Here is a 26,620-nt window from a genome sequence, read left to right on the forward strand (position 1 = left end):
GCAGCAAACTCAAGACTTAATTATTTGAGAATATGGCCTTCAACAGACATGTGCAAAGGGGACAGACCTCTGGGTGGTCCTGGGTGAAGCTAGAGCCACCATTGGCACAGGTGAGACACAGGAAGTGAGGTAGAGGACAGCTGAGGAGTCTGGGGACTTCCTGTGTGGAAGAAAGGGGGTGGTGGGAGCCTGGCGCTTGGAGTGGAGGCCCTCAGACTGTTTCTCCATTTTGGTCACATGAGTGATAGGGACTGATCTCTTTTCTTTGCCTAGGCTATCCAACTTGGCCTTGGGCCTTTGGCCCAGCCTGTTACCCTGAGTAGGGTGGAGATTGTAGTTTCCAAGACCTGATTCTGTTATTCCAAGTATCTCTATTGTTATTGATCAGGAAATAGCCAAATCCCATCCTCTAAAGAATGGTTTGAACAGGGTTGAGTAGTTTTGAAATTCACAGCTCAAAGGAATGATGAACTGGAGGGATTCCATGTGAACTGGAAAGACCTCCAAGAACTGATGCAGAGAGAAATGAGCAGAACCAGGAGAACGTTGTACACAGAGACGGATACATTGTGGCACAATTGAATGTAATAGACTTCTCTAGTAGTAGCAATGCAATGATCCAGAATAATTCAGAGGGATTTATGTGAAAGAATGCTATCCACATTCAGAGGAAGAACTGTGGGAGTAGAAACGCAGAAGAAAAACAACTACTTGATCACATGGTTCAATGGGGATACAACTGGGGATGTAGACTCTAAATGATCACCCTAGTGCAAATATCAATAATATGGAAATAGGTCTTGATCATTGACACATGTAAAACCCAGTGGAATTGGGCATCAGCTATGGGAGGGGGTTAGGGGTAGGTGAGGGAAAGAATATGATTCTTGTAACCAAAGAAAAATGTTCTAAATTGACTAATTAAATAAAAATTTCTCAAGATTAAAAAAAATTGGCATGTCCTGTTCTTGATGAAGCTATGCTGAATCTTTGCAATCATTGTTCCCCTCTCTAGATATTTGCCAACTATCTCTTTAATTATCCATTCTAGAATATTCCCAGGAATCAAACTCAAGCTTACTGGGCTAGATTTTTATGCACTTTTGTCTTCCCTTTGATTTGGAAAATCAGGACATTTGGTCTTCTCCAATCTTGTGGCATCTATGGTTTTCTGGGATCTTGCAAGAGTCAGATAGCATCTCAGCAAACACATTTTCACTTTTTCTAGGAACCAAGGCCATAATTCATCTGGACAGGTGACTTTCATTCATAAGGGCAGCTCAGTGCTCTCCTACTCTCTTCTTAGAGTTCCCAGATCATGACTCCCCAATAGGCATTTTATCCTGTCGATTCTAGTGCAGAGGTCAATTACCTGGGCAGAAAAAGCAGAAGGCAAGTCAGAATGAGTCTCTCTAGCAGTTACCATTGTCCCACCCCACTGAAATCATAGACCTATTTTTTAAAAATCCTTTTTCCCCTCCCAATATGGAACTGCCCCTTCATGTCCTTGGCTTTCCTCAACTGCCTCAACTCATCCTGAGTTTTCACAGAACTTAAGAATTGTAAGAAATCTCATGGTTCCTCTCGTCCAACCTCTAAATTAAAGGAATCTTCATTGTAGCACTTCCTCTAAGTGACCATCTGACTTCTTCAAGGCTCCAGGAAAGAGAACCCCAGCACTTCATACAGCAGCCCATGTAACTTGGGGATAGCTCTTATTGTCAGGATTTTTCCATGGCATTCAGCTTAAAATTATTTCTTTGGAACTTCTCTCCACTGTTTCTGTCTGCCCTTGGAGATGAAACAAAGCATGGTTTTACAGACCTTATGTGCTGGGAGCCATCAGGCCACGACGCTTTGACAAAGTCACTTGTGGTAGCTAAGGAGGTCACAGAGTGGCCCTCGGCAAAATGTGACTGTCCATTCAATCCCCTGTGCATAACTTCTCACACTAATATCCCTTACCTATGGAATCGACATGATTGCTATTCCCCCTAACCTCAGAAGGAACAATGGAAGAGCAAATATCTGTACCCTAATTCTCTAAAACATCACCAAAAGATCAGACCCTCAAACCCAATCCCAAAAGACTCCCATGGGTTAACCTTTACCTAGGTATATAATTCCCAATAAAATCACAGCTACAAGCCAAGCCCAGAACTTTCCCACTTACAGAAACTTATTCCCATGAAGCCAGCATACAAATCAAGCATTAAGGCCCATATAAGACGTGCAGGTACACCAGGCTTCATCATGCCTCCGTGACTTGCTTCTTCCCCTTGAGAAACTCCCTAGTAAACCCTAAACAATGATCAGTCTAATGTTAAATCTGAATTGTGTTCCCAGTACCCCTCAACCTCAATGATATTGTTGAATTGTCTTTAAGAGCTTCTGATGGATTGTTTCTTTTTACTAAAAGTAATAAGTAAATTTCCTTGATTGTAACTCAAGCTCTTCACAGGGGGATGAGAAAATGAAGCCACCTGTGACAAAATCATCTATCTTGTGTGAAACCTTTATGCTGTCAAGAATCTGTAATCACAACACAAGAATATAGACTTAGTTTTACTACGCACCCAGTGTGGTTTTTTGCCTTTTAAAAAGGAAAATGAATAGGCCCACCTTTCTTTTTTGTTTGTTTTTGGTTTGGCTTCTTTTTCCTTTATTTTATTGCCACACAAAACCCACTTCCCTCTTAGTCACTGCTGTAAGATCACACTCATAGGAAAGCAAACCCCCCTAATAAGACCAAAGATGCCCTGATGGGAAAGACGACTCCAGCAGTTCTGAGGTCATGGCTTTCCCTCCGTCCCTCCCATGGGGAGGCCTGGGAAGCCCAGGGAACACGGCCAGGCACCGGTGGCTTCCCTCATGCCAAACCTCTCCTTTGTTTCCCTTCCTGGAGGCAGGTGGCAGGGGAGACGAGGCCATTTGCAGTCAGTAGGGTTAGATGCTTTCAGTGCTTAGCCCCCAAAGCTGGGGGGGGGGCTGGAGCTCACTTTCTTTTCCTCCTGCTCCACCTGGGTTTCCTGTTAGGCTACACGCCTTCCCTTGGGCGAGCTCCCCATACCTGGCCCCAAGAGCTGGCTCCTTGGAGAGCTCCCCAGCCTGCAGCAGTGCTCTGGGCCAGGAAGGGGAAGTCAAACGAATGGCACGGGGCACACTCACTCTGCCTCCAGCTAGAGACCCGGCAGGGCCCAGAGAAGGACCAAGTGGGAAGAAGTGCCTGTCCCAACAGCCGGCTGGGGCAGAGAAGCAAACTGGGATGGGGCTGCCACCTTGCTAAGACGTACCCCAGACACTGGGGGGATCGTAGCCCCCACCAACTGAGCGTCTTGCCCCAGATCGGGCTTTGTTTGCAGAGTGGAGCAGCACTGTGGGTGCTGGTGGCGCGTAGTTTACAAATCAAGTGCAGCAATGACACCCCTCCACTGAAGGCATTTCAGAGAATAAATAAACCGTTTTAGCCAAAAGAAACAACGAGGCGGGGTTTATTTCAGTTCAACCTGCTGGTGCAAACTTTTAATACCAAGAGGCAGCTTCACAGGAGGTCCACAAATATTGTGTCAGTTGATCCTCTCAATAACTCCGGAACGTGGCTGTGGTTTTTATTCCTATTTTACAGTTGAGGAAACTAAGGCAAACAGAGTCACACAGCAAGGAAATGTCTGCGGCCGATGCAAACTCAAATCTTCCTGACTCCAGGTCTGGCATTCGACATGCCGTGCCTCCTCGATGCACCTACTATGCACCAGGCCAGATTCTGGAGACGGAGAAACACAGCTGGGGCCTTGGGGATCGTCCATGGGTGAAATCCAGACCCTGGAAGGTGTGCAGGCAACGCTTAGAGGACCTGGAGAAAGCCGCCTGGTTTGGATGAGAAATCTAGAGAGAGTGAAAGGGGGAGGCTGAGAAGGTAGCATTTGATCCTGCAGGCGATCAGCCGGCAGTGGATGCTTTGCAGCTTGGGAGTGAGAGGCCAGCCCTGGGAGATGGCCTGGAGGCCAGGGAGGCTTCCATAGTCGTGTTGTGCTGGCTGTGTGAGTGGAGAGAATGGGCCGGCGCTGAGAGATGCCTGGGGGAGGGCCGGTTAGATATGGGAGGGGCACAGAGAGGGAAGGGCTAAGAGGGATTCCGGGGAGATGGATGCGGCCCTGGGAGGGAGATGACGTCCTCCTTAGAACTGACAGGACTGCGGACGTTGGTCGAGCGTCAACAACGAATTCCGTTTAAGACAAGCTGGTTTGAGGTATCTGTGGCCAGGAGCTGGGGGGGGGCAGCCTTCCCATTTCCGCGGTTCTCTGAACTCCGGTGCTCCCTTCAGAGGCCCCGCGTGGCAGCCGCCGAAGAAGAGCCTGCTCCCCTAATCCTCTGGGGCACCCAGGGACCAAGGGCTGCCAAGACCCCACTTGGGGTTTTCCTTAAGGCGCAGACAATGATTAATGCACGAGCACTTGTAGGGGATGCTGTAATTAATTGCATGTAAATAGGTGTTACTAACATGCTTGAAGACAATTTGTATTCTTAAGTAGGTTAAACATCTCTCAAGCCTCCAGGATGTTTTAATTGGTTTAGCCGAGGCTCTTTGCATAATGCCCAGGGACCCTTCAGCCCTCTCCAAATTGCTCCCAGGGCCCAGGGAATTCCAGTGTCTTGGGCTAGAGCATCCAGGCCTTAGCTCAGAGGGGCTCAGATGGGGCACCCCAAAAGCCCATGAGCCCTAGCCGAGCTCACCAGGGTTTAGGCACTTCTCTGTGGCACCTGGGAGGCTCAGCTTCCCTCCACTTCTCCTTCTGCCAGCCAGGCACCGGCTGGGGTTCTGCCAAGTCTTTCTGAGGTCCAGTCTGAGGCAGAGGAGGAGGCCCCGATGGTGGCTCCAGGGCCTCTTGACACAGTAGGCTGGACCCCCTGGGAGAAGCCAAGCCTTCCATATGGAGGAAGCCTCTGCTCTTAGGAAGCAGCCTCAGCTCCCCATTTCCCAGTGGGAGACATGAGCATCCACTGCTGGCCTGATGCATAATTTAATCCCTCCGCGTTTGGATCCTAAAAAATGATGTTCAACACAAATTGTGTAAAGTGCGACCAGCCTTGGCTTGGGAGGGGGCCCTCCTATGAGCACCCGGATTCCAGAGGACACAACATCTCAGCCCATTTGTCTGGCCAGGACCAGCTAAGGCAAAAATGTTGGCAGGCTAACCATGGGTAGTAAAATGATTTTTTAAACCAGGACAGTAATAGTGTATTTAGCAGTCAATGAACTAGAAAACCATCATTTGCTTTTCCTCGTTTATGCCATTTACTCAGAGGCCTGGAGCTGGCCAAACCAGGAACATGGCAGCTGTTTCCATGGACATTGCATTTGTGACCCTGGAAGTAGTAAAGGTCTGACATCTGGGAAATGGTGACAGAAAGTGAGGAGAGTCACCTGGGGAACTTTTCAAGCCTGTGATAAGAATGGTAGGTCCTGGGTTCAAATCTGACCTCAGATACTTCCTAGCTGGGTGGCATTGGACAAGTCACTTCACCCCAATTGTCTAGTCCTTATACTCTTCTGTCTTTGAATCAATACTTAGTAAGAGGAAGGAAGGAAGGAAGGAAGGGAGAGAGAGAGAGAGAGAGAGAGAGAGAGAGAGAGAGAGAGAGAGAGAGAGAGAGAGAGAGAGAGAGAGAGAGAGAGAGAAGGAAAGAAGGAGGGAAGGAAGGAAGGAAGGAAAGAAGGAAGGAAGGAAGGAAGGAAGGAAGGAAGGAAGGAAGGAAGGAAGGAAGGAAGGAAGGAAGGAAGGAAGGAAGGAAGGAAGGAAGGAAGGAAGGAAGGAAGGAAGGAAGGGAGGGAGGGAGGGAGGGAGGGATGGAAGAAAGAAGTGGACATCCTCTTTATTGAAGAGTGGAAAGCACCCTAGCCCTGGGGTCAAAGGGTGAAAGTCCCATCACAGGACCTATCTACCCTGATGACCTTGGACAAGTCTGCTAATGTCACTGGGTTTCAGTTTCCTCTCCAAAAGGAGACTAGATGACTCTGCGATTGTCTTCATCTCTAGATCTGTGTTCTTCATCTTTGTTTTCCCCTGATCTCACCTCTTCTTTGCCATATCACCTGGCATGATTTAACCCTCCTTGTGCTTCCTCTCCAGCCAGGTGATAGCAGTCACCCAGTCAATGCTCCTGTATTCTTTTCCATCACTTTCATCTTCCTTCCTGTCCCTGCAACTGATGGCTCCTGCCTTCTCTATCTGGGACCTCTCATTGCAGAGCCCCGCCTTACCTACCCTGGCCGTTACTCTTGCTCTTAATTTTTCTTGTTTGGTTCTATCAAAAGGTGCCTTTATCCAATAAGCATGTATAGAGAATGTGTAAGAAGCTTGACACTCTCTGCCAGTATAGAAGCTGGGCTGCAGAATAAGCTAGGGGATAGATTCTATGAAGAGAATTCTGTCCTTTGGCAGTTCTTCATATGCAGAACCAGAGAAGGGATCACGAGAGGAACTACTCCCAATGGGAGCTCTCTGATTAGGGAGCTCATTGTGCATGTGGTGAGCTTGACCTGGAGGAGTGGGAGCCAGGGACCAAAACAGAAGAGAAGCTCTGAGACTCCTGCCAGTCATCCTGTAGGCACCCAAGGACTTCCAAGCTAGTGGAAGGAGAAGAAGCTGGTGCAGGAAAGTGGAACCAGCTACGGATGGGAGCTATAAGGAAGGGAAGAGTTGGGTACACACGGTAACTAGGAAACATCCAAGCCAGAAAGGACTGTGCTGCATGGGCCCAGGGGAGGCTCTCCTATAGGGATATGGTCTCAGAGAGGTCTCCATGAAAAGGCTTTCCCCCCAAATTCTGGAAGCGACCAGCAGAAATAGCCACTCGATGCTCAATTTCGTATTTACTTATTGCAAAACTCTCTGTTTGCTCAGTTCTACAATGAAGTGCTGAAGTGGCTTGTTCTTCATAATTCTCTTTCCACCTTCTCCACACCTTTGTATAGGTTATCCTTCATGCCCAGAATATATTCCCTCCACACGACGGCTCAGACTCCGGAGCTTCCTTTCCCCACCATTCGCCTTCTGCCCGAGGCCTCTCCAGAGCTACTTGTGCCTAGTCCTCCCTGATGTTTATTTTGTAATTTTGAACTCCTCTCCAATTAGCTTAATTAAAGAAGACCTACATAGTCCAGCCTCAAGCCAGTCTAGAGGTGGTGGAGGATGAACACCCCCACCCATTGACTAGAGCATGACCTGATGAACTTCAAAAGGTTAGGAAATGAGTGGGCAGCTGGGTGGCTCAAGTGGATGGAGAGCCAAGTCCAGAGAGGGGAGGTCCTTGGTTCAAATCTGACCTCAGACACTTCCTAGCAGGGTGACCCTGGACAAGTCACTTAACCCCCATTGCTTAGCCCTTCCCACTCCTCTACCTTGGCACCAGTACACAGGATTGACTCCAAGATGGAAGGTGAGGATTTAAAAAGAGGTTAAGAAATGTGGACTTCCCATTAGTGTCTCTGCAGGGGCAGCAGCAGACTATGGCAGTGTATACCCTGGGAGAGGACAGACAAGCAGAGGCAGCTTCCAGGATGTCTAAGGATACAAGACCCCAGAAACCAGCAAAAAACCACACCTGGGGGGGAGAGACTCGCCTGACCCCTTCACTGATGGCAAGAGAATTCTGGGATCCAGGAGCTGAGTCACCCTTTGCCAAAGGCCCTTTGTCCCTATCACCCCTGGGTGCAATCGGGGGAGGGGATGCCCCAGACTTTTTGGGGGGAGGAGCTGTTTTGTCCCAGCTCAGACTAGAAAATGCCCACAGGCTCAGTTTTACCTCTAGACCCCTGAGGGAGAAAGTAGTCAGCCCGGCCTGGACGCAGCCTGCCAGTCTGAGTCACACCTGGAGAGGCAGCCTCAGAAAGGATGCTACATTACCTTGTCTTGCACATGCAAACACACACATGTGGTGTTTCCCTTGTGAAATAAAGCTGGAGGGCAATAAATCAGCCACTACAGATTTGTTACGGGCTTACCATGTGCCAGGTAGTGCTGAGCCCTGAGACGACTCCAAGGAAAGGCAAAAGAGAGTCACTGCTCCCAGGAAGCTCACGGACTACTTTAGGGGGAGGCAACATGCAAACAAGCATGTACAAAGAACATATGCCAGGATACATGGGCAATAGGCCCCTCGCATTAAGGGGAACAGGGGCAAGCTCCTCTCATTTGGGACTTTGTGCCTCAGCACCTAGCATGCCTGGGCCACAGCAGGTAATGAATTAATGCCAACTAATTGACTGACCGATTGATTGGAGGTCCTGAATGTCCAAGGAATGGGAAAGTGAGGGAGGATAAGTGGAGGAATTTCTCTTTTCTTTCTCGTGTCTGCAGCCCTGAATGACAGCTTTATTTCTAGTGAAGGACAGTTTGATTAAAGTGTTGTTGCTTCTCGGTAACAGAGAGGAGATTTTCTTGAGGTAAGAATCCCCTGCAGCCATTGTAGATAAGAAGGGATGTCGTGAAAGGAGTCTCTGCCCTTCTCCCAAGAATTCAGAGCAAGATGGGAGGGAGGATCGGAGGGGGCAGCTAAGGGGGCGAGCCAGGACACGGTTATCCATTGCCTTTCAGTGTGATCTTGATGGGAAGGTGGTTCCCGGGACTTGGCTCTGCCATGAGATGCATTCCCAAGGATCTTCCGGAAAGATGCCATTCTTTGGTGGCGATGAGTTGCACAGCTAGGAAAAGGCGCTAAAAGGAAACCCATTGGAATGGGGCTTGGTTCTCCGACTCTTCACTATTTATTTGGCCATCTTAGATCTCTCTGCCTGTTCCCTGTAACTCACTGCTTCCATGTTCCCGACGGCTCTGTGCTGCCCACTGGCTGCAGTCGTCAGCCCTCCCCTGAAACCATTCTCTGAGGAATTACCCTTTCCAATGGCCATCCTCGACTCCTGCTTCTCCTTCACACCACAAGTCTTGTCTCTTCTCCCTCTGACAGAACCTCTCCTCCCCACTCTATCCATTCTGCCACTGCCCAATGGGATGTCGGGATCATACCCGGAGACTGCCACGGCTTCCTCCTTGCCCTGCTGCCAGGCTTACCCTCTCCAGTTCATCCATCAGAGCAGCTGCCGGAATCATCTTCCCAGTTTGAAACATGACCGGGCAACGATCCATCTCGCCTGGAGGTCTCTGCCTGCTGCCTCCTTCTTCCGCTAGGATCAAACACAGACCCCTTGGCACAGCCTTGATGACCCTCCAGCCTGCGGGGCACGCTCATTCCTTGGGGCGTGCCTTCTCCTTTCTGGCTGCCACCAGATCTGCTGCCCTTTGCTCCCTTGCATTCACTCAAGGTGCCCTTCTTGCCTCAGGGCACTTTCTCCACCCCTTCTCTAAAAGCTTTCCTCCAGCATCAGCCACCCTTCCCCATTTCCCAAGGAGTTCTCCTGATGCCTTTGCCTATTTGCTTACACAGTGAACACCCCCAGTAGAACGGAGGCCAGTAAAGGCTCAGGGGGCTTCACTGTTGCCTCTGCTCCCGGGACGGCGCAAGGCTCTGCATATCGTAGACACCTGGCAAATGTGTGGCGGGTGGAGGTAGGTTAGGCGGCTCAGGTAGTCATGGGGGGCCCGAAATAGGAGTGACTGGCCTGGTTCACAAGGATTTATTAACTATCTTCCATGGGCCACACACTGGGCGTTCATTAAAAAAGGGGCCAAAATGAGTGCCTTCCCCTCGGAGGGAGCTCACGACCTAATGAAGGAGAAAAATGAAAACCGCGAAGTTCAAACAAGATGGAGGCCGAGTGATATTAGGGATGCTCTCAGAGCAAAGGAACTAAGATTAAGGAGGACCAGAAAAGGTTTCTTAGTTGGCCTTAGGGAGACCTGAAGGAAGCCAGGAGGCAGAAATGAGGAGAGAGCTTTCCAGGCACGGGGAACACCAGAGTAAAGTCCTGGAGCTCAGAGCCAGAGGGTCTTGTTCCTAAAAAAGCCAAGAATCCCATCTTCCCTTCAACAGACTTCTTAGATGGCACCTCATAAAGGAAGCCTCCCATGACTGCTCCTCAAACAAACTCATATTGACTTACTTGTGTCCATGTTGTACCCCACCCGCCAGAAGAGCATCGGCTCCCTGAAGGTGGACTTCTTTGTCTCGGTACCTGGCATCATGTGGGGGCCTTTGACTTTGGGGGAATCGATCATTGGACGGTATTTGTTGAAGCCATAAGCTCGCCAGTTTTAAATAATCAGTGCTGTGGTTGATAAAGCACTTTACAAAGATTGTAAAGCACTGGGCAGTCCCCACATAAATCTTGTTATTGTTATGATTGAGAAAAAGAAATGTGAGGGATTCAGAGAAGCACGAGAAGAGCTCTAGGAACTGATACAAAGCAGAGAAAGGAAACCCAAGAGAATGAAACACACAAGTGATGCCGTAACAGAAATGTAGAAAACCCAAACCTCAGCAGGGCAGCTGAAGTCAAAAGGGTTGTAAAAAAGGTCTTCTTGGCCCCGAGATACAAGGGAGAAACTCAGTTCCCTTTCTCAGTGCAGGGGTGGGGACCTAAAGGGACAAAATGCTACATGTCATATCACGCAGTCAATTTGTTGGTTTTGATTCACGGCCTTTATTCAGAGAAGGGGCTAATGTGGGGGAACAGTACAACATTTGGAAATGACTGGGTAAGAGGGAGAGAGGGGAGGGAACAAGCATTCATTAAGCGCCTATTATGTGCCAAGCAGTTATTACTTTTTATTGTTACCTTATTTGATCCTCACAATAACTCTGGCAGATATATCCTGTTATGGTTCCCATTTTGCAGATGAGGAAACTGAAGCAGAGCTTAAGGGACTCATGCAGGGTCACACAGTGAGTAAATGTCTGAGGCCAGATTTGAACTCTGGTCTTCCTGACTCTAGGCATGGCATGCTATCTAGCTGCCTCTAAATAAATATAAGACATCAATACAACAGCTTTAGCTCCTAGGTATAATCATGTCCCCATGGCTCCATGACTTGTTGCACTCTTGATCTTTGAAGCAGAAGGGATGCTTGGGGCAGGGAGTACCCACTTTGAGCCGATGGAGAGGAAGGAGTGGAGGGATGGCATCCCTGACTCAACAAGAGTTAAAAGAGTTGGTGCCCTGCCTCCCTCACCACCCCCAGGCAATAGCAAAGACAAACCAATCAATTCACTGAAAGGTGAAACTTAAAGGAGTGCAGATGAGAAGGGGGAGCTCCCCAGGTTAGGGGTTAGCTGAAACCCCGCCCCCCAAATCATCTTAATGGTGGTAGAGAGCCAAACCTCCAAGTGGGGGCTCTGAGCTATTGCCAATGTGATATTCACTTTTCTCCCACTAGAATCCCCAGGCAACGGCTGAGGAAGGGACCATGTGGAACCAGACCACAAAGGGCTAAAAAGCAAGCAGGCAGCTTGGACAGGATGTGGCTGATTAAACCTTCCAAGAAAAGGAGGAAGCAGAGGCTAAGGAGAAACCCTACACTCTGCACCCCAGAAGGAGGTCTTGGGCAGGCCAAGGAAGGACTCAGCTCCATTGATGTCCAGCAGTGAAAAGGGAACAAAAAGAACGGAGTAGCTCTATACTACCTACAGACACATGTAACCATGAAAGCATCGACTGTGTGCTGAGCTCTAGGGCTACAGAAATAGAGTTTGCATCCCCATGAGAGAGCAGTCGCCAAGCTCACAGGGGAGATGACACATATCAGTGAGCAGGGGCTTCAAGGGGAGACGGAGAAAGTGGGTGCCAACAGGCTGGAAGTATTTAGTGGGCACCTGCCTTTGCCAGGCACTAAGTTAAACACTTCACAAATATCTTGATCTTCACAACAACTCTAGGAGAGGAATGCTGTTATTATCCCCATTTTACAGATGAAGAAACTGAGGCTGGCAGACATTATGGGCTTTGCCCAGGGTCACACAACTAGTTAGTTTCTGAGACTGGACTTTCAGGGTGAGGGAAGAGGGCTAACTTATGCTGGAGATCAGAGCGAATGAATAGTCCAGGGAACAGTCAAACCCAGGGCAGGCAGCAAGGTTCTGTCCTAGATAATAGTGTATATAGAAGGTGTCACTTTTCCCTGTCTGCATTTTACAGATGAGGAAACTGAGGCTGCCCAGGAACTGCCCAGGGTCACAGACTGCAGGGTCATAGTAAATGAGAATAGAAGGGGTAGAATGCCCAACAGGCCCCACTTTTGTCCTTCACTCATGACAGTGTGGCCCCTCAGCCTCTGCAAGAGCCTTATGGATCCCTTCCAGGGAGGCCAAAATCAGAAGAGCCTGGCTTTGGGGGAAAGTGGGCATCTCCCAAAGGTGAGACGTCTCCAGTGGAGGTGATCTGGGCTTCTTGGCACAGGCAAAGTGCTGCTGAGACTCTCCAAGTATTTCCCGCAGGAGGAAAGTTCTGAGAGGTCGTCATTTTTCCTGGGAATATTCCGATCCCCACATTAAACAGAAACCTGGGAAGGGCACAAGGATGGAAAGGGAGCAGGCTGCCGCCTTCCCTTGGATAACGCAGGCTAAATGTGCCATCTGGTGGCTGTTCCCTCTATGGCGCCCTGACGACTTTACCCCAATCCCACTGATGCCCATGTAAGATGGTTGCCCTGCATTTTAGGCATTCTGGGTGTTCTGCCATCAAGGAAGCTCCTCTCTAGAAGGGACTCTTTCATTTTTCCTACTCATGACCGAAGCCTGGGCCAACAGGCACATGGTAGGTCCTCTCTAAGTACTAGGGATGGACGGATGGGTGGGTGGATGGATGGACAGACGGATCCATCATCTCCACGCAGTGAATATCCCCAAGAATTCCACTTCCTGACAAGCAGGAGAAAATGGGCTGATTTCACACGAAGAGGAACGCTGGCCAGTGAAGCATGGTTTATGTTCTTGGGCGCATTGGCACAGTCCCCATCTGAGGAGAGGCACCCCAAAGCTCGGCCCATTCGATAGCATGACTTCCCGGGTGGCCCACATTTCAGACATGTTAACTGTCTCTCCAACTGGAGGCATGAGCAGAGCGAAGAGGAGACTAACATCAGGAAGAGGCCAGCTGGGAAGCCATGGAGAGGAGGCAGAGGGCCCCGGTTCATGGAGGAACTGGGCAATCATTCAGAAGAATCTATGAGCCCATTAACCTCGCAGGGCAGAATGGAGAAAGACAGCAGCCAGCCTGCAGGAGGTTGCAGGTCCTAGCAATAGGGAAGTGATGGGGAGAATCAAGATGGGAAGTCATCCCCAGAGCACCCCAGCAGCCCGAGAACCCAGACACCCGCTCCAGGGGCTCCCTGGGCATCAGCTCCCACGGTTGGACAGGAAATCAAGTTGGGGCTGGAGCCAGGGGCTTTGGAATTCTGGGGATGTCCACAACTCAGACCGTCTGAAGCATTTCCCAAGTGAATTGGCCTTCGGGCAGAAGGGCCAATGGGTCAGCTGGTCTTTTTAGAGTGTACAGACAGACATCGATTTACTCCCTCCGTGGTCCATCTTTCGTGGCTCTTCCTTCCTGTCTCTTCTCTGTTGCTGCTAATGCCTGCCAGCTCTTGTCTTCAGGTCAGTCCCAGCAGCTTGCCATGCCAGGGTCCAAACAAGGTTGGCTCTCCTTTGGCCCCGCCATACCCAGAATTCCAAAGCCCCTGCCAGCCCCAGCTTCAGTTTGTCCAGGATCGGGGATCGTGGCTTCATCCCCACATTTACCACTTTGGGAATCTCAGCCATCTGCAGCCACGGCAGGGCGGATGAGAGGCTGAAGGGCCCTCCCTCCGCTTATGTTCTGCTTTGGGCTTTTCGCCCCTTCAAAGGCGGGCAAGAGCAGGACGGGCCAGTGGAAGCACCGGGCACAGGAAAGGGAAGAGCCGCTTTCATGGGGCTCCTTCCCAACTTTCTGGAAACTGGCCTCAGGCTCGAGTTCAGTGTACCCTGGAGCCATGCTTTAGCCCCTGGGGGTGGGCGCAGGATGGAGCCACATGTCCACACCCACGGAAACACGCCTGTGAGCCCACGACTGGCTAAGGAGGCTCCATGCCAGGGAGGGGCCCCAGCGCTCTAATGGGCGCTCGGCGTCCTGGGAATCATCCGCTCTGCACACGGGGCAGCGGAGTGGGCCTTGGGCTGGGGAGCAGCTGCCACTAAGCGGCCACAACAAGGGAGCCGGCCTCAGGCTCCTGGCTGCGCCTGAGCTCCTAGCCAAGGCCCCGAGAGGCGAGCTGGTCAACCCCACAACTGAGAGCTGCCCTGTAGACGGTCCTGCTGGAGCATGATGGGGGGGCTTGTTGGCACGTGGAAGGGGGGGACAGTTCTCGAATGGTCAGAGACGGCGCCGCCCCCTGCAGACCCAAGTTCTGAGCCGCCCTCTCTCCTCCCTGGGGAAAAAGTCCAAAGAGCACTTGGGGGGCCGGCGGGGGGTGGAGCAGAGCCCAGGGAGCGCCGAGTCGGCTGGGGTCAGTCCCCACAGTCTCTGGTGCCTCCCTGGGTCTGCCTGCGCCTGGAGGAATGAATGAGGAACTGGGGGGCGCCAGAAGCCGTCCCGTCACTCACCCCGATTCGTCCCCTAAAGACAGCAGCCCAGATGGAGTGCTCTGACCTTGGCATCCTCTTCTGGAATCCTCGCAGGCTGGCCCCTTCCTACGGCCCCCCTTTGCAGCGGCCCCCCTGCCAGGGCCCCCCTAGGGAGCCGGCCCGAGGGGATGACGTCAGAGGGGGTTGGGCTGACCTGGGTTCATAAGCAAGCCTCAGGCAGTGGCCTCTCCCTCCCTCCTCTCTGGGTGTTAGCAGGCAGGCCAGCCATTGGCTGGGAACACGGGCCTTGGCCGCTGCCTGCAGGGCCCTGAAGAAATCAGGCAGAAGCTTGCCAAAGTGGCCCCAAAACAGCCCCTGCCCCAAGGCTGTGCGCCGGCTCGGAGGCAGAGACCAAAGGGGTGCTCCCGCCCCCCGGGGCCCTCCCAGAATCCCTCTCCACAGGAACCCCGTTATCTGGGCTTCTCTAACCGCTGGAGCCTGAACCTGAAAAGGGCACGTCTCGAGTTCAGATTCTGCTCAGACACTTCGTAGCCCTAAGCGAGGGGCTGGACTCCTCGCGATGCTCCAACTGTAAAATGAGGTGTTGGACCTGCCGGCCTTGGGGGCCTCTCCTGGCCGTCTCCTGAGCCCGGAGGGGCAGCGGCAGAAGCTGGCAGAGCCCAGACCCTAAGTGGGCCCCGACGCGTCTCCTGAGGCCCGGCAGGACCGCAGCTGGCCTGGGGCCGGAGCCGCTTCCCAGCCTCTAGACGCCTTCTGGCCAGCAGAGGGTACAAGACGCGGCTCGCTGGAATTGGCTGCCGTGTACGATCCTCCCTGACTGGGTCCCCGGAAAGCGTGAGCAGCAATAGACACAGGCACGCGTCCCTGGAGTTAACCAGCACTTACTAAGCACCTGCTGTGTGCCCGAAGGCAGTGATTTGGGAAATCGAGACGACGCTTACGAGCAGCCCTTCCTGCCCCGCAGAGAGCGTCCACCGGCCTGCCTGGATGAGCTTTCGAGGGTCCCGCGCCGAAGAGCCCCCAAGCCTGGCTCCCTCGGGCTCGGACGACGCGTGCTCAGTCCGGGGCTGTGCGGTGGGAGGGCAGGAGAAGGACGGCCCGTCGTGGAATGGCTGCTGGCGCAAGGCCGGACTCGCTCCTCCAGGCCCATCTGGGGCCGCCTCTCGTCTCCTCTCCACTCTGCATCGACGAGGCGCTGCCTCGCTGCTGGTGGACTTAGCCCTGGCTTCTGGGGCGCGGCCCCGTCCCCGGCCATCCTCCCTCGAGGGTTTCCTCTTCGTCTCTAATTCCCATGAGCGCCGGACACGCGCCGGACACACAGCGGACATGTGCCAGACACGTGCCGGACACATGGTGAACATGCATCGGACACGCGCCAGACATGTGCCGGACACACGCTGGACACACACCGGACACGCGCCGGACACGTGCCGTACACACAGCGGACATGTGCCAGAAACGTGCTGGACACATGGCGAACATGCGGCGGACACACGCTGGACACACACCAGACACACGCCAGACACGTGCCAGACACGCTTTGGACACGGGCCGAGCCCGCCTCTGCTGGTTTAGGGATAAACTTTCCCCTCCAAGGAAGGCCACGGCATAGAGCCTTTGGACCCTCCACGGCCCCCCATAGGCCCTTGTGGGACCCCTCAGTGACCCCCCAATCTGTGGGCCGTCTGTCTCTAGCGGGAGGGTGGCCGGCCCGACCTAGCCTAGCAGGATTGTCCAAAGAGAGCTTACAAGCCCAGGCGTTCCGGGGGGCCGAAGGGAGCCTGAGAGGAGAGCGACCCCCCTTCCAAGCTGCTGCCCTCCCGAGGAACGGGCTGGCCTGGAAGGACCCCAGCCGTGACCCCAGACAGCCTCCCCCAGCGCTGACCGGTCAGCAAAGCGCCTGCGCCTTGCCTTGGCCTTGCACCCATCTGAGCACCAATGAAAGAACCTGAAACCTTAGCCCGGCGCGAGGAAATGTCGTGGTGGGTTTCCTTCGAAGCAGACCCTCCCCTCCCCTCCCCTCCCCAGACCCCGGCCCCCTCCTCAGACGCACTTCCAGAGCTTCAGCCAGACCGGCCCGGCCGGCCAGGGGGACGACGGGGCGCAGAATGGGGGGCAGGAGACGGGTCGGCCGGTCGGTGCCCATGGAGGAAGCGCCAGGCGCTGGGCTGAGTGCCCGGATATGAAAGCACGACACAGTCTGCACCCCCAAAGGGCTCGACGGCCGGACGATGGGGCACCAACAAGGCGGCCGGAACCGACGGTGGGGAATCCTCCAGGGAAGGACCAAGAGAAGATCCGGTGTCCGGCCCCCCTGCCCATCCCACCCGGGAGAGGAGTCAAAGGGCGCGGGCGGGTGTGAGTGCATGTGGACACGCATGTCAATGTGTGTGCTGTGTGTATGGGATGTGTCTGGCATGTCTGCGCCTGTGAGTGCATACATGAGATGGGGGTGGCTAGCACGTGATGGGGGTACAGGGCCATCTGTAGCCATCGTGCCCCTTCCCCGGCCCCAGCTGGGGCCCCAGAGCCAGCCAGAGAGAGGCCGGGCAGCTCGGCCACGTCGGTGCCAAGGCCAACTGAGCGGCTAAGCATGCGGCAGTGGAGGGGGCTTGAAGGGGGTCTTTGAAGCCCCCAGAACGGAGTCTGCCTCCAGCCTCTTGCTGCAGAGCCTCCAGGGGGAGCAGAGACAAAGGGGAGGCAGAGGAAGAAATGGGGGCCACCGGAACAGCCGAAGGGGGCCCTCTCGGGTCCTCTCCCAGCCTCGGGGGCTGCTAGCACTTGCCGAGGCTCCCCTGTGCTCACAAACGAGAGAGCAGGGGCCCAGGAACAGGCCCCACTGCCTCCCCTCTGCGTGGGGCGTGCCTCGTCATCCCAGCAGTGAGGAGGAGACGTCCACCGCAGAGCCCCATCCGAGTGCCCAAGGCCCCGATGGCTTCCTTCTTCCTTTCGAAGCCCCCCCCCCCACTGACTGGAGGCCCCAAAGGCCCATCGGCAGGCAGTCTTGGCATTTTCTCCTCTCCAACAAAGGCCCGCCCAGAATCTCGGGCCCCTGCTGCTCCGAGGAAGGACAAAGATCAGTCCCTGCAGGGAGATGGAAGCCAAGAAGGAAGGACTCCAAGGTCGCCTCCAGCCCTCAAATGCTGGGATTCTTTCCCTGGAAACATGGGGGCTTTGAGGCCCTTCAGCAAGAAATGCCAAAGAAGCCAGCCCCAGCCCAAGCCAGGGGCCCAGGAGGTCGGCGAGGGGACTGTGGTGGGACCTTTATTGGGGGGCAAAGGCTCAGGAAGAGGACCCAAAGGGCCCACTGTCGGTGGTGGCGGTGGTGGCTCGCTGCTTGCGATGTCGTGTCTGACTCTCCAAGACCCCGTGGACCGTCCACAAGGGCTTCTAGGAGACCCCCGAAGCCGCAGCTAGACGCCAACAGCTGCTGAGAACGAGATTTTCCTTTACACGCATACATAGGAGAACGCTTAGTTGAGAAACGTCAAATGCAGTCATTCTAAAGAGCACCACGTGATGATACAGCCCCGCACTCTGTGGGTGGGCACGTATGCGTGTGCTTGGGGGTTCAAGGAGGACTAGCTCCTCTGGCGGGAGGCCTACCGAGCCCTTTTTAGGGCTGCTCCCCCACCTTTGGGGTCCATCTGGACCTCAAGGAAGGCGGCCGCACCCCACTAGTAGACCACCACTGGCAGATTAAAGCCGAGACCGAAAGCCTGTCAGAGAACTGGGGGTGTCTACCCCAAGCGTGGGAAGACGCTTGGTGAAATAGGTGGATGAAAACAAGTTGTTCCAACAGCCCTGGAGATGGGAGAAGCAGGCACTGTGGAGCCTTGGAGCCTGGTTCCATAGCTGGGATGCCGAGGTCAACCACTGCGCCCTGGGCCATCACCAGCCATCCTGCTTTTGCTGGAGGAGAGAGGAAGGCTGATGACTTTGCGTAATTCACTTAAATTCATTTCCCCCCATGGCTAGCCAAGCTAACAAATGGGCAGATACCAACCCAGCAGATAGAGGGCCCTGCTGCATGGACCAAGGTAGGAGAGTCACGGGGTGGGGCTTTACAAATGGAAAGCCACAGCCACAAGTACCAGAGGGTGGCAGAAAGCTCGTGGCCACACCACCAGCAGGCAGGGTTCCTGACCACCAGACCAATCTCTCCCCGGGTTCCAAAAGATGTCGCTCTGCCATTCTTCACACCTCTAGCCCACAAGTATAAGTCTGGCATTAGAAGGGCAGCCGCTCCTGCCTACTCTCAGAAAGGAAGGTGGTTCAGCTCCTCCCACCACACGCTCGCCACACAAGGGACCGTCCTCAATGGCAAACCAGCAAAGAAATTGGAGCTGTTCTACAGGCTGGCATATCCCGAAGAATAAACAAGAGCAAACAAGTTCTTCATCCCGGAAGTGTAAGCGAGGCGAAGGAGAAGCAGGGATGGACCTTCGAATGCTTAGACTTCTCCAGCCCTGCAGGTCAGAGTCCTGGCCGTGCCCACAGCTCTGAAGCGCCAATCTTCCATCCAAAAGTTCCCGTGTCGTGCCTTCCTTTTGTCTCTGCCTCTCCCCAGGTGACTCACGGCAGCTGGTTGGTGACACATTCGGCACTCGCCCAGCCCGTCAGGATTTTCTCTCCCCCTGGGTGTGGAGCAGGCAGCACAGGGCTGTCCCTCGCTGCCCTCACAGGCTGGAGGTGGCGGGGGACAAAGTCAGGCAGGCATTTCAAGGAGAAGATCACTCACAAACCGGAGATGGGTAGGTCTGGAAGGGCCTTTGGCAAGAAGTGTATCGGAGCGATTCTAAGCAGCAGAAATGAGCGTGGACTATATTCCAGACATGGGGAATCCGGTGTCCCAAGGCACAGGTAACACACGTAGACTCTGGGGACAGTGACAGCTGATGGTGCAGTGGATAAAAGCATTGGGCCTGGCATCAAGAAGACCTGAACTCAAATCCAATTTCAGGTACCTAATAGTTATAATGACTCTGAGAGAGTCACTTAATCTGTTTGCCTCAGTTTCCCCATCTGTCAAAATAGGAGAATAATAACAGTGCCTGATCAGTGAAACAGAACCGAGATGCAACTAACAGTAGTAAATAATTAGAGTAGCTTTGCATTTGACAAAAGACGAGAGCCCAGATTTTGAGACAAGAATTCGCTATTTGGTAAAAATTGGGGGGGGAATCAGGAAATGGGTGTAGACCACTATCTCCCGTCCTTTACGAAGATAAGCAAATCAGAAGAACAGTGACTGTATTACCGATCAGATTTTCAGAGAGGAAAGGAACCTATGAATCAACAGAGAGCCGGAGAGCCTTGCAAGATGTCAAAAGGACCATTTTGATGACGTTAAATTCACAAGTCTTTGTACAAATAGAGCCAATGTAGCCCGTGCTCCACCCACTGCCGCACCAGCTGCCCCGTCCCTAGAGGTGCCTGTGGCATACATAGGAAGCGTGTTTGAATCGACTGAGAGGCACTTACAGAAAACCAAGGAACTCGTCAAAAATTCAGGCAATTCAGATGTAGACCATCCAAGAGCTGGACGCTGAGTAGAGGTCCACCAACTGAGGAAGGCCTGAGCAAGCTGTGGCCTGTGATTGTGACAGAGTACAACGTAAGTGCCATAGAAATGTTAGCTCTTGGGGGCAGCTGGGTGGCTCAGTGGATGGAGAGCCAGGCCCAGAGATGGGAGGTTCAAATCTGGCCCCAGACACTTCCCAGCTGGGTGACCCTGGGCAAGTCACTTGACCCCCATGGCCTAGCCCTTACCACTCTTCTGCCTTGGAGCCAATACATAGTATTGACTCCAAGATGGAAGGTGCAGGTTTAAAAAAATGTTAGCTCTTATAATCGCCATGACAACAACAGAACCTCCTCATTGGTACTTCGTCAGAGACAGCTAAATGGCTCCAGTTCTGTCCGTGTCCCTCGGAATGCCTATGAGTTGCTTTAATGCAGGCATGTTTCGCCTTGTTACCTCCGTATCAGGGCTTCAGAGTGATGCCTTCTTTCCTTGGGGAGGGGGTCATTTGCTTCATTTACCTAACAGACGCCCCACCCTTTGTATTCATAAGGGAAACGTCCCATAAAGCTAGCAGAGCCCATGCTTTCTCCCAGGAGCCTGCTCAGAGCAAGCACTGGGATGCTCGGACATTAAGAGGAACGCTAGCTGGCGATTCCTTACATTAGACGAAGTCGAGGGTACCGTGACTCGACTTCTCCTTCCTGCTCTTCCCCCAAACAAGTTACAACCATCTGTGTTACTTCCTAGGATCCATGATGGCCCCAGCAAAGGTGGTGCTGCGCTGAAGGGAGGTCTGGGCACCACCCTGAATGGAACCCAAGTTGGCGAAGACCACAAAGTCTCAGGTTCTGGTTGCTACAGCGAAGCCTTTAGAGCTTTGTTCCCTTCCCTTCAGGGGCAGCCCATTTCTGAGAACGATGTGGAAGATCTTGGGGGAGGTCTAAATGCAAGGGAAAAGCAATGCCGCGTCTTCCCTCCCTTAATTCTTTCCTATTTACGCTCTCTGTAACTTGCTTGTAGCTCTTTGTTGGCTTGCTGTCTCCTGCCTTCCACTGAGCTCCTGGAGACCGAGGATTGGCTTTTGCTTCTTTGGGCACCCCCCGTGCTTAGCACAACATCTGGCGCATAGTAGGTGGAATACATGGTTTTGTTTGATGGATTTTCAAGGGTTGGGAATAGGGTTACTGAATCAGAATCAAAATGACGGAAAAAGGGAAGCTTGAGGGGAAACTTTCCAAAGCAAGGCTTGGCCAGATGAGGCAGAAGGAACGCCAAGGCCAGTGGCTGGGGCGACCTGGCTCCGACGAGTGCAGAACTGGTATCCCGAAGCCCTGCTCTGAATTTTTGCCCAACAGTGTCTGGGCATGTGAGACAGGATCATTCCGAGTGAGCGGGACCGAATGTTCCCGATCTGAGAGCAAGAGACTCGCCAGCAGCGGAGCTAACGGAGAAAGCTGGCGGCGGGTTCCAGCTTTGTCCGCCTACGGATGGATCAGTGTCCCTGTCTTCACCACCGGCCTCTGCCCTGGGCACGCGCTAGAGCAGCACCACCTAGATGGGAACCATGTTTTCGATGCAACATTTCATGTTGTTCTTGTGGAGAAAACTGAGGGCTGCGGGTTGGGCGAAGAAGGGCATTAAATACCCCAGACGTGAGGATTAAGGGCTCACTGGAGGGCAGAACTCTTTCGAGCCCCTGGTTTGGCGGCATGGCGGGACAAGAGGTCTCCAGGTGCGCCCCAGGGAGCTGTGCTTGGCCCCGTGCTGCCTTTCTTGATGACTTGGATGAGCGCATCGTTAAACACTCACTAGTTTTCAGATGACACAAACCTGAGCAAAACAAGTGACAGGGAGACTGGCAGAGCCCGGATCCCGGAGAGCCTTGGCAGGTTAGGGCACTGGGTTAAATCTACTCCGACGGATTTCAATGGGAATCGAACACTTCCTTAATAAAAAAAGACACAGTCTTACACTTGGGTGCCCAAAAGATCAGCCTGACACCTATGAGACGGAGAAGGCAAGCCGTGGCAAGGCTGCACTGGTTTTGGAAAAAGATCTGAGAGTCTTAGTGAACCCCAAGCTCAGTACACGTCAGGAGTGTAGATAGGCTGGCTAGCAAAGAAGCGAACGGCTCCCAGTAAAAGGAAGATGTAAATCCCCGATGATCGGCTCTAGGAGTCACCATTTAAGGTCATTAGTAAGCCGAAGAACAGACAGAGGAGGCAGCCAGCAGGTTTTCAGGGCGGGCTTAGATGAAGATCTCTTCTCTGCTCTTCTCCTCTTATTGCATCGTCCCCGGTCCCTCGACACGGGCCACTTCCTCCGTCAAGCTCTCCCGTGGGTCAACGTCTCTCCGAAGAGGCGACTCGCACTGTCCCAGCCAGCATTCCACGGAAGGCTGAGCGGAAGGCTGGGGTTCTTCTCTTGGGACTCGTTGGAGGACAGGAGGGATGCGGCAGTTCCTTCCAGAGAAGGCTTATCAGGAGCGAGACACGGAAGAGGCGCATGCCGCAGAGCAGGCCAATTGGCGAGAGAGGCCAGGACTGCCCAGAACAGGAGAGCTCCTTCGAGCGCGGATGGAGGCGTTGAGGAGAACAGTGTGTAGAACACGTAATGTAATACCCAAAGAAGAGCAGCAAACGTCCGTGAAGGCGAGCTGCTCTTGGCCACAAAGCGACCCGAAGGGCTAGAGATGCCCAGCGACGCTCTCTGCTCCCAGAGGGGCGGGCGGAGCCCGAGCCCAAATCGAGCCAAGTCTCCCCTTTTCTTTCTTAAATCTTTGTTTGCGTCTCCTTCCACCAGAGCACGAATCTGGACAACTGGGGTACCTGATTGCGAGCGAGCGGCATGCGGCCGACTTCCCCAGGAACCGGACCTTTCTCCGTTTGAAACCACAAAGTCTTACTGGGGGCCCCAACGTGGCCAACCGCTTCCCAAAGATGAGACCAAAGGAGCCCGGCAGGGAAGGCTCACTTGCTCCCCAAAAGGCGCCAGGCTCACAGAATCTGGCCCAGAGGCCCAAGCAGTGAGGGGAAGCCTCGCGGCCTCCCTGGCTCACCAGAAGATCCCGTGCTCTCTGCCAAGGTCCACGGGGCCTCCGGAAGGCGGGCTGAGCCCCCAGACCCCCTGAGAAGGAGGCCTGCCCGAAGGGGTGCAGTCCTGGGCCAGCTGCCCGGCTCCCCCTTCTCTCCTCCCTCTTTCTGGCTAGGCTGAGAGCGGCCTTCTTAAGCGGCTTCTGCAGAATCATCCGCCCTCGTATAAACAGGCGGCATTACTGTGTGTGGCCTCCCCCTGCCACGGGCCGGCGTGTGATGCCAGTGCTGAGTGCGAGGGGTTTTTATTTTTTTGTCACAAGCGAGGGCCAGAAATAGGCCTCGCTGCTCCCAACGACAAGCCCAGGATGGCCCTCATGGCTGGGAAGAGAGGGAAGCCGGCCGGCTCTCCCCCGACAGGAGTGGAGCCAAGGGGAAGGCCGGCGGGCCCGGCAGACAGTGAGTGGGGCCCCAGCCCCGAGGCTCGCTGTCGGCGGGGGCTTCCACAGCATCTTAGCACTCCGGCCTGGGTCTACTAGGAGAGCCAAGACTCGGCTCAGAGGAGGGGGTCTGGCTTAACCCTGTTAGAACAAGCCTTTCACAAAACAAAATGGCAGCCAACAGTTCATGAACAATGGATTCTCCTCTGGGGCCTGGCCACGGAACAGCAGAACAGAGACATCTCGGCTCACCCTGAGTCACACAGCCAGAGGGTAGCCGGCCCAGGGCTCCGGAAGCCAAGGGCAGCTCAGGGCACGGGGCCCACCAAGCATCCGGTGCCCGCCTGCGAGGGGAGGGTGGCCTGGAGAAGGGCCAGCCCTGTCCTGCCACCCTGTTCCCTGGGCTGTGGCTCTGTCCCGACCTCCAGCCTCCAGACCCTGCCCGGTTCCACCCTCTGGCCATGGCCTACTCTCTGGCCGTTGTGCCTGCCAGCTTCGTTGTCCTTCCAGGGAGGCTCCTCTGTGACCCCTCGTCTCTTCTTCCCTGGATCCTCCTGCTTCGTTCCGTCTCCCCCCACCTTTGCCTGAGCCTTCCTGGCTCTGCTCCCAGCGCCGAGCCACCCTTCAAGGCCTCCTTCATCCTGGCTGCTCCCCGAGGAAGCCGGAGCTGCACAGGCCGGAGGCTCCGAGGCTTCCGAAGTCCCCGACCTCCAGTGTCTTCTGGCAGCTATTGGGAAAGCCTTCCAGCTTCTGAAACCTGTCGAAGCGGGTCTTCCGAGAGCACAAAGCGCGACCCCAGGAGGAAAAAGTAACCCTGCACAGCCGCAGCCAGGAGACAGAGCTGGGTGGGCAGGAGACCCCCAAGGTGGACCCCAGACGCCCAGGGAACGGCGGAGGAGAAGCTGGCATCGGGCAACAGAGCGGAGGCCGGCCTCCACCCCAGGAGCGAGCGAGCAAAGGGAGCTTGGAAGCAAGGGGAAAGGGAGGCTGCACACGTGGCGGGCAGCACGTTGGCACAGAGAAGGAGCAGGGGGACCCCCCCGAGCCCCGTGACGGGGGGCGGGAAACTGAGCCCGGAAGAGGAGACGGGAGCCGGGAAGACGGGGTGAAGAGGGTCAGCTGGGCGCTCTGAGGTCATCCTGCATCACCAGTGGGGAAGGAAGGGCGGCCGTGATGGAATCCTCGGGTTCTGGGAACCATCAGAGAAGGAGGCCAAGCAAAGGCCCCAGGACGGCCGAGAACTCGGCCCGGAGGTCAAAACTCAGCATTGACGGGGTTTGGAGGAAGAAGCACTCAGCGCCTTCCCTGCTCCTCCCTTCCCAAGATCCCTGTGGACCCCCCGGCACCATCGGGGGGGGGGTGGGGATGGCCCCCAAATGGCCAGCCCTTCAAGGCACGTCCTTGCACTGAGTCCTGGCCCCTTGCTGGCGTCTGCCTCTTCAGGGCTGCCTGTGTTTCAGTGAGTGCGTGTGTGTGTGTGCGCGTGTGAGTGTGAGTGTGCAAGTACGTGGGACTGGCAGTCTGGACGGGAGTGTGGGTGTGAGTGAGTGGCTGGCAGCTGGGGGGGGGGATGAGCAGGTGAGCCGGTGCCCGCCGGGCACGGAGGGGCCTCAAGCCTCCTTTGCCTCCTCCCTGTTCCCTCACTGGACCGGCCGGGGCTGCTCCTAGGACAGCCTGCCCGCAGCCTGCCCGCTCCAGGGCTTTGGGAATGTCCCCGGCCTCCTCCCGGCTTCCCAAGCCCTCCGGACCTTGGCCCGACCCCGCTTTGAGTCTTTCTCCATCTCCTTCTCCGACACAACCTTGGGGAAATGGCCGCTGGCTTGGGAAGGGGCGCCTGGAGTCTGGCCCGGGGAGAGGCCTGAGCTAAGCCCCCCTCCAGAGAGGAGCCGCCCTGGGCGATGGGGCCGAAGAGCTTCGGGGAAGTTCCCCAAACCGAACAGGAGATGGTGCCCTTCCTCCACGCAGACACGGCCTGCCTCGGTTTGGTCTCCTTGTGTCCCCGGATGCTCTGCTCGGAGGCCAGCTGACTCGGGACGGCCCAGACGGGGTCTCTCCAGCTCCTGGGGGTCAGGGAGAAGCCTTCCCAGCCTCTTCTCCACAAGCCTGTGGCCAGGAGCCAGAGAGGGATGCTGGGAAGCTGGGAACCTCGAGGAATCACATGGAACTCGTCGGGGCCTCTTTCACGACCCAAGGGTGCCCTTTGGGGAGACAGGAAGAGGGAGGGCATCACTGGGCCACCTCTCCAGTGATGAGCAGAGCGCTAGGCCTGGAAGCAGGAAGGCCAGCTGTGTGATGCTGGGCAAGCCGCTTCGCCTCTGTCTGCCTCCATTTCCCCATCTTTAAAATGGGAATGGTAATAGCACCGACCTCCCGGGTGTGTGCGTGTGTGGTGTGTGTGGTGTGTGTGTGGTGTGTGTGTGCGTGTGTGTGGCGTGTGTGCGTGTGTGTGTGGTGTGTGTGGTGTGTGTGTGCATGTGTGTGCGTGTGTTCGTGTGTGTGTGGTGTGTGTGGTGTGTGTGGTGTGTGTGGTGTGTGCGTGGGTGTGCGTGGGTGTGTGCGCGTGTGTGTGTGTGTGGTGTGTGTGGTGTGTGTGGTGTGTGCGTGGGTGTGCGTGGGTGTGTGCGCGTGTGCGTGGGTGTGCGTGGGTGTGTGCGCGTGTGTGTGGCGTGTGTGCGTGTGTGGTGTTCCAACACTCCCCCTGGGCCAATGGGCGCAGGTGAAGGGCAGGAAGAAGCGTGATCCTTGGAGCTGTCCAACCTGCGAGCTCGCTGGCCCTTCTGTAGACAGGAAGCTTGTCGTGGAAGGGAAGTTATTGCGCCCGTAGCCGGTTCCCCCGAGAGGGCAGGGCGGGAGGGATGAATCTGGAACGGAATGACGGGTGACCGTTCACAGTGCGAAGCCTGCCACTCGTGCTGCCGGCCTCGGAGCCCAGTGCCCACACCCAGGGGTGCCACATGAAGTCACCCGGGGAGGACCTTCCCGTGTTCCAGTGCTTGCTGCAAGTCACAGGGCCAAGCAGAGGAACAAGCATAGACTCCAGAGAAGCGGAACGCTGAAGTGGGACTAGGAAGGGGTGGAGGAGAGAGCCGGGCAGGCGAGGAGACGGG

General features: G+C 54.7%; 1 long non-coding RNA gene across 1 annotated transcript; it reads right to left on the reverse strand.

Moving 5' to 3' along the window:
- Positions 1 to 1,065: 1,065 nt before the first annotated feature.
- LOC103105626 (uncharacterized) lies at positions 1,066 to 20,880 on the reverse strand. The gene is made up of 3 exons (XR_470990.3): positions 20,702 to 20,880; positions 19,999 to 20,108; positions 1,066 to 1,372 (listed from the first exon to the last, which is right to left on the reverse strand). It is a non-coding gene; the product is annotated as an uncharacterized LOC103105626 (long non-coding RNA).
- Between the last annotated feature and the right edge of the window lie 5,740 nt (positions 20,881 to 26,620).

The sequence above is a fragment of the Monodelphis domestica genome, chromosome 7, assembly GCF_027887165.1.
Source record: "Monodelphis domestica isolate mMonDom1 chromosome 7, mMonDom1.pri, whole genome shotgun sequence".
Classification (NCBI taxonomy): domain Eukaryota; kingdom Metazoa; phylum Chordata; class Mammalia; order Didelphimorphia; family Didelphidae; genus Monodelphis; species Monodelphis domestica.